Source organism: Aquarana catesbeiana, linkage group LG09 (genome assembly GCF_042186555.1).
Source record: "Aquarana catesbeiana isolate 2022-GZ linkage group LG09, ASM4218655v1, whole genome shotgun sequence".
Lineage (NCBI taxonomy): Eukaryota > Metazoa > Chordata > Amphibia > Anura > Ranidae > Aquarana > Aquarana catesbeiana.
Window position 1 is genome coordinate 321,745,237 of NC_133332.1, and position 8,695 is coordinate 321,753,931.

Sequence of the window (8,695 nt, forward strand, 5' to 3'; positions counted from 1 at the left end):
CTCCCCTCTGGGCTACAATCTGCTCCCACAGCCTCCTCTCTCTCCCATGGCCTCCTTTTTCTCCCCTCTGGGCTACAATTTGCTCCCATGGCTTCCTCTCTCTCCTGTGGGACACAATATGCTCCCACAGCCTCCTCTGGGCCACAATATGCTCCCACAGCCTCCTCTCTCCTCTGGGCCACAATATGCTTCCATGGCCTCCTCTGGGCCACAATCTGCTCCCACAGCCTCCTCCCTCTCCCCCCTGGGCTACAATCTGCTCCCACGGCTTCCTCTCTCCTGTGGGCCACAATATGTTCCCACGGCCTCCTCCCTCTCCCCCCTGGGCTACAATCTGCTCCCACGGCTTCCTCTCTCCTGTGGGCCACAATATGTTCCCACGGCCTCCTCCCTCTTCCCCCCGGGCTACAATCTGCTCCCACAGCTTCCTCTTTCCAGTGGGCCACAATATGCTCCATGGCATCCTCCAGGCTACAATCTGCTCCCTCTCTCTCTCGTGGCCACAATTTGCCCCAACAGCCTCCTCTCTCCCCTCTGGGAAAAATCTGCTCCCACGCCCTCCTCTCTCTCCCCTCTGGGCCACAATCTGCTCCAGTGGCCTCCTTTATCCTGTGGACCACATTATGCTCCCACAGCCTCCTCTCTCCTGTGGGCTACAATCTGCTCCCAAGGCCTCCTCTCTGGGCTACAATCTGGGTTTTTACCCCCCTATTTGTTTTCAATGGCACCTAAAACACTGTGCAGTTTTGCCAGGCGATTTAATGTGGCAAATCGCACTGTTTGAAGATTGTTGCCGGAAAGCAGCTCCTTCTCATTTTCGAATAACAAGCTTCACGCAATGCGATTTGCCATAATAAACCGTGCGACAATCGCTGCAAAATCAGCACCTGAAACCCGCGTTCTACAATTGTAGTGCATTTTGAGATCGTGGGCAGAATTCACAGCTATTGTAAATGGGGCCTTATGAGAAGAGAGCAACAATAACGATTGTGTATCTTTATATTCCTTAAAAAAGAAAAACCAATGGAGACGGAATAAAGAGGCGTCCTGGGTCCGTGCTCAGATTGAACACAATTATTTAATGGAATACCTTCTCTTACAATGTAAAAATTCACACCTTTAAAATAAAATAAAAAAATCATGCCTTACCGATAAAGCACAAACTAAATTGGATATTCTCTTTAATTGAGCTAGCACATGCTGTAAGAGCATTAATATCATTCGGAAAGATAAGATACGTTATCCTGCTGTGTCCCCCGGGAGCCCTTTATTCTCTGTCTGTCTTTGGGGGACACGTAAGGCGCTATGTATAGAAGAAGGTTAGAGAGGAAAGAGAATGAAAGCTGAACTCCGGGAGGAAATGTCTGTTCCTTCCTATACCAGATCTCATCTTCCATTATCAAAGTGACGTCCGCGGCTGAATATTTCATGAAAAGCAGCATTTCCAGGGCTCAGTGACTATGCTGTATGTATGAGGGGTGGCCGCTGTGCCCTTCCCTGGGCTGCCCGTCATGTGACTTGTAATTTGATTCCAACAGCAGCGGCGCCATTCCATCACCACTCACTGTAGAGGGAGGATTCAGGAGCCTTGGAATCCTGGTTTGTCCTGACCACTCCCACTGCCTAACTGAATGTTTGCCCCACCCACCATTACATCATAGCCTGACTGACAGGCCAGGAGCCTCTTGATTTGCCCCACCCACCATTACATCATAGTAAGACTGACAGGCCAGGAGCCTCTTGATTTGTCCCACCCACCATTACATCATAGTAAGACTGACAGGCCAGGAGAGTCTTGACTTGTCCCGCCCACCATTACATCTTAACTTGACAGGCCAGGAGCCTCTTCATTTGTCCCGCCCACCATTACATCATAGTAAGACTGACAGGCCAGGAGCCTCTTGGTTTGTCCCGCCCACCACTGCATCATAGCATGAATGACAGGCCAGGAGCCTCTTGCCTTGTCCCACCAACCAATGTATCATAGTAAGACTGACAGGCCAGGAGAGTCGTGATTTGTCCCGCCCACCATTACATGATAGTAAGACTGACAGGCCAGGGGAGTCTTGACTTGTCCCGCCCACCATTACATCATAGTAGGACTGACAGGCCAGGGGAGTCTTGACTTGTCCCGCCCACCATTACATCATAGTAAGACTGACAGGCCAGGAGAGTCTTGACTTGTCCCGCCCACCATTACATCATAGCAAGACTGACAGGCCAGGAGACTTTTGATTTGCCCACTATTACATAATAGTATAACTGACAGACCATGGGATTCGTGGTTTGTCCCGCCCACCATTACATCATAGTAAGACTGACAGGCCAGGAGAGTCTTGATTTGTCTCGCCCCCCATTTCATAATAGTAAGAATGACAGACCAGGGGACTCTTTGTTCATCCCGCCCACCATTACATCTTAACTTGACTGACAGGCCAGGAGCCTCTTCATTTGTCCCGCCCACCAATGCATCATAGTAAGACTGACAGGCCAGAAGAGTCTTGATTTGTCCCGCCCACCAAAAGATCATAGCTTGACTGACAGGTCATTGGTCTTTTGGTTAGTCCTGCCCACTATTACATCATAGCTTGTCTGATAGGCCGCTAGATTCTTGGTCTACCCCACCCACCATTACATCATAGCTTGTCTGATAGGCCAGTAGACTCTTGGCCTATCACACACACCCACGCCTGCAGGAATGTGTGCCCGGCCCTCTGCACACCAACTTAATTCTACAACTCCCATCAACTCCCTGCACAAGCAACTGTAGCCTGATAAAGCAATGTCATCGCTCCCTCAATCCCTCCTCATGGTACCCGGGCATAGCCGCAGTCTCCTGTATACAGTGACGACATTATGGAAGAATTTAGCGAAAAGTATGCAAATGTGGAAAGGAGAACAACGCGCTCGCTTTTCACTGTGACAACGGACAGGAAGTATTGATGAAATCTGTAAAGGAGTCTGGAGTTCAGCTTTAAGAGTGAGGTGTTTAGTCTGGTGTCACTGAACATTCCATGAGAATACAATTCTATCTCCTCTACCTAAGAATACAAAACAGGTACAAAAATATCCCTCTTCAGGCTGCACAGAGCCGCCATTCCAAGAAAATACAAAATACAATGTGCGCCATTTCCTCCAAATGTAAAAATAGAATATGTCATTATAGTAATTCAAAAGGGGGGTTCCCTAGAGCAGCCTTCCCCAACCGGGGTTCCTCCGCAGGTTTCTATGGTTCACCAAAACCGGGGTCCTTCCTGTGACAGACTGGACTTCCACCTACTATGGCATCCAATGAGAGGGCGGCATTCACCCACAGACTACCAATGCCTCCAATGAGAGGGCGGCATTCACCCACGGACTACCAATGCCTCCAATGACCGCCAATGAGAGGGCGGCATTCACCCACGGACTACCAATGCCTCCAATGACCGCCAATGAGAGGGCGGCATTCACCCACGGACTACCAATGTAAGACCTTCACTGCTGACCCACAATGTGAGAGGGCATTCCGCCAATGTGAGGGGGAATTCTCCCACTGACCACCAATGTAAAGGGATATTTATAGAGGAGAAAAGGGGCCATGGGGGGGGGGGGGGGGGGGTACCACATCCATATAAAGCTATATTAAAAAGATTAGGACTATTGGAGTGGACTTTATGGGTATCAGAAAGTATTACAATTTAATTGAAAAATAGTTAAATTTATTAAACATATATATATATATAAAAATATATATATATATATATATATATATATATATATATATATATATATATATATATATATATATATATATATATTTATTAAAAGACAATGAACATATAAAAATATTTTGGTAATCGGCTTTCAATCATAAAAGCTGTATATGATGTGTATACAGTCCCTATTGCTGCTTAGCGTTTCGCTTTCGCTTCCTCAGGACCCACTATCCATATGGCACGTGGGTCCTGAGGAAGCAAAAGGTTGACCATCCTTGTCCGAGTAGCAATAGGGACTGTATATACATCATATGCGGCTTTTATAATTGAAAGCTGATTACCAAAATATTTTTATATGTTCATTGTCTTTTAATAAATATATATGTTTAATAAATTAACTATTTTTCAATTAAATTGTATTCCTTTCTGGTACCTATAAGGTCCACTCCAATAGTCCTAATCTTTTTAGTAAAGGGATACTTCTCTACTGACATCCAATACAAGCAGAACCTATAAAATTGGTGGTCAATAGAAGAGCACCATCTATAGAGAAGGTCTCTTTACATTGGTGGTCAGTGGAAGAATACCATCGATGTTAGAGAAGGTCCTCCTTACATTGGTGGTCAGTAGAAGAACACCATCTACATTAGAGAAGGTCCTCCTTACATTGGTGGTCAGTAGAAGAACACCATCTACATTAGAGAAGGTCCTCCTTACATTGGTGGTCAGAGGAAGAACACCATCTACTTTAGTGCAGGTCCTCCTTACATTGGTGGTCAGTAGAAGAACACCATCTATGTTAGAGAAGGTCCTCCTTACATTGGTGGTCAGTGGAAAAACACCATCTACTTTAGCGCAGGTCCTCCTTACATTGGTGGTCAGTGGAAGAACACCATCTATGTTAGAGAAGGTCCTCCTTACATTGGTGGTCAGTGGAGGAACACCATCTACTTTAGCGCAGGTCCTCCTTACATTGGTGGCCAGTGGAGGAACACCATCTATGTTAGAGAAGGTCCTCCTTACATTGGTGGTCAGTGGAGGAACACCATCTACATTAGAGAAGGTCCTCTTTACATTGGTGGTCAGTGGAGGAACACCATCTACATTAGAGAAAGTCCTCCTTACATTGGTGGCCAGTGGAAGAACACCATCTACGTTAGAGAAGGTCCTCCTTACATTGGTGGTCAGAGGAAGAACACCATCTATGTTAGAAAAGGTCCTCCTTACATTGGTGGTCAGTGGAAAAACACCATATACTTTAGCGCAGGTCCTCCTTACATTGGTGGTCAGTGGAAGAACACCATCTATGTTAGAGAAGGTCCTCCTTACATTGGTGGTCAGTGGAAGAACACCATCCATGTTAGAGAAGGTCCTCCTTACATTGGTGGTCAGTGGAGACATACGATTTACGTTAGAGAAGGTCCTCTTTACATTGGAGGTCAGTAGAGGAACACCATCCAGGTTAGAGAAGGTCCTCTTTACAATAGTGGTCAGTAAAAGAATACCATCTACATTAGAGAAGAATCTCTTTACATTGGTGGTCAGTGGAAGAATACCATCTGTGACGGGAGTCACTTTGGACGGGGGGCTTTTGGAACCCAGCTTACCTTAGAGAGGTCAGGAAACTCCTTGTCCGGTTTCCCTGACCCTTCCTATGTGTAAGTGATCCTGTGTCTATTAGGGGCACAGGGTGACCGAGAACCCCAGTCAGGTCTGTCCTAACCAGACTCCCAGTACAACCAGACTTAGCATTTCCCTTTACCCGTTATCCCGGGTTTTATATGTGTGGTTTGTGTTGAAAGAATGGAGGGGCTCTTTCACTTGGGACATTAATATTTAGGAACAATCTCCCTCCAGAAATATATGAAGATAAATAATTCCACCTTTCACACGGGCTAGAGTAGTGTGGGGGTGTCTCATAGACCATGGTTAGATAGTGTGAGGTGGAGTGGGCTTGTTATGTGTTTATTGTTAAGTGGCTTTATCCCATTGTTCTATTGTTTCTGTCTGCCTTGGGAGCAGCCTATTATGGGATGTGTATGTGGATTAGCTGCTAGAGGGGAGGGGGGATTTCTCCTGCAGCCCTTCCTAAAGGCTGTCTGTGCGTCTCTTGCTACTGAATGTTGTTTACCCCGCCCTCGGTCATTATGCAAAGAATGGGGGATTGTCCCCTGAGTTTATATCTCTTTGAGCCTGTGTTTGAACAGTCTTAGGTTTCCTACCACCCTACACTCTCGACAAGTGACCGGGTGGGCTAAGGGATCTTGGATCGTGCTGGTACCGGGGAACGGAAGATTATACGGCGGACATACTCCTTTTGAGTACGGGGTCCTTCACACTATCTACGTTAGAGAAGGTCCTCCTTACACTGGTGGTCAGTGGAAGAACACCATCTACATTAGAGAAGGTCCTCCTTACATTGGTGGTCTGAGGAAGAACACCATCTACATTAGAGAAGGTCCTCCTTACATTGGTGGTCTGAGGAAGAACACCATCTACATTAGAGAAGGTCCTCCTTACATTGGTGGTCAGAAGAACACCATTTATGTTAGAGAAGGTCCTTCTTACATTAGTGGTCAGTGGAAAAACACCATCTATATTAGAGAAGGTCCTCTTTACATTGGTGGTCAGTGGCCTTCTCCAGTGACCACCACCACCGTTAGGGGGTAAATCACAAAATGTATGGGGACACTTTTCCATTGACCTCTGATAAACATGGACATTTCTCGAATGACCACCAAAGCAAGAGGTATATATCCACCGACCGCCAACGTAGGAGGTATATTTCCACCGACCACCAACGTAGGAGGTATATCTCCACCGACCGCCAACGTAGGAGGTATATCTCCACCGACCGCCAACGTAGGAGGTATATCTCCACCGACCGCCAACGTAGGAGGTATATCTCCACCGATCACCAATGTAGGAGGGTATATCTCCACCGATCACCAATATAGGAGGTATATCTCTACCGATCACTAATGTAGGAGGGTATATCTCCACCGATCGCCAATGTAGGAGGTATATCTCCACCGATCGCCAATGTAGGAGGTATATCTCCACCGATCGCCAATGTAGGAGGTATATCTCCACCGACCGCCAATGTAGGAGGTATATCTCCACCGATCACCAATGTAGGAGGGTATATCTCCACCGATCACCAATATAGGAGGTATATCTCTACCGATCACCAATGTAGGAGGGTATTATCTCCACCGATCGCCAATGTAGGAGGTATATCTCCACCGATCGCCAATGTAGGAGGTATATCTCCACCGATCGCCAATGTAGGAGGTATATCTCCACCGACCGCCAACGTAGGAGGTATATCTCCACCGATCACCAATGTAGGAGGGTATATCTCCACCGATCACCAATATAGGAGGTATATCTCTACCGATCACCAATGTAGGAGGGTATTATCTCCACCGATCGCCAATGTAGGAGGTATATCTCCACCGATCGCCATGTAGGAGGTATATCTCCACCGACGCCAATGTAGGAGGTATATCTCCACCGACCGCCAATGTAGGAGGTATATCTCCACCGACCGCCAATGTAGGAGGTATATCTCCACCGACCGCCAATGTAGGAGGTATATCTCCACCGACCGCCAATGTAGGAGGTATATCTCCACCGACCGCCAATGTAGGAGGTATATCTCCACCGACCACCAATATAGGAGGTATATCTCCACCGATCACCAATGTAGGAGGTATATCTCCACCGATCACCAATGTAGGAGGTATATCTCACCGACCATCAATGTAGGAGGTATATCTCCACCGACCACCAATGTAGGAGGTATATCTCCACGGACCACCAATGTAGGAGGTATATCTCCACCGACCACCAATGTAGGAGGTATATCTCCACCGATCACCAATATAGGAGGTATATCTCCACCGATCACCAATGTAGGTAGGAGGTATATCTCCACCGACCATCAATGTAGGAGGTATATCTCCACCGACCACCAATGTAGGAGGTATATCTCCACCGACCACCAATGTAGGAGGTATATCTCCACCGACCACCAATGTAGGGAGGTATATCTCCACCGACCACCAATGTAGGGAGGGTATATCTCCACCGACCACCAATGTAGGGAGGGTATATCTCCACCGACCACCAATGTAGGGAGGGTATATCTCCACCGACCACCAATGTAGGGAGGGTATATCTCCACCGATCGCCAATGTAGGAGGTATATCTCCACCGATCACCAATGTAGGAGGTATATCTCCACCGATCGCCAATGTAGGAGGTATATCTCCACCGACCACCAATGTAGGGAGGGTATATCTCCACCGATCACCAATGTAGGAGGTATATCTCCACCGATCACCAATGTAGGAGGTATATCTCCACCGATCACCAATGTAGGAGGTATATCTCCACCGACCACTAATGTAGGGAAGGTATATTTCTGCTGACCACCAATGTAGGAGGTATATCTCCACCGATCACCAATGTAGGAGGTATATCTCCACCGACCACTAATGTAGGGAAGGTATATTTCTGCTGACCATGCATGTAAAGAAAAAAAAAAAACTAAAAAAACGAAATAAATACATATAAAACTTTAGAAGTTATAATCTAGAATAATTTTATAGATATGTATAACTTTCATCAGCTTAGCGATCCTCCTCCTCCTACTTCACCATGACATGTAAATATGATGTTATAGCGGGGGGGTTCCCTGAGACATTACAATAATTCTGGGGGTTCCTCCGGGGGAGGGGGTTGGGAAAGGCTGCTCCAGGCGTTTGGCTAAAAAAGAGGATTTTAAGAAGTATAGGAAAGAATATAAATGATTGGATTAGAGGGGGGGGGGGGGGGGGGGGCACACAAGTCCATCAATCCCCGATTTAGAGCTTTTAGTGTTTTAGCAGATCAGTAAGTACCGAGTCCTCTCCTCCGAGAACTAGAAATACAAATTAGTATAAAAAAACGAGTTAAACTCCTAAAATCTTTGTAATAAAATATGAAATGGA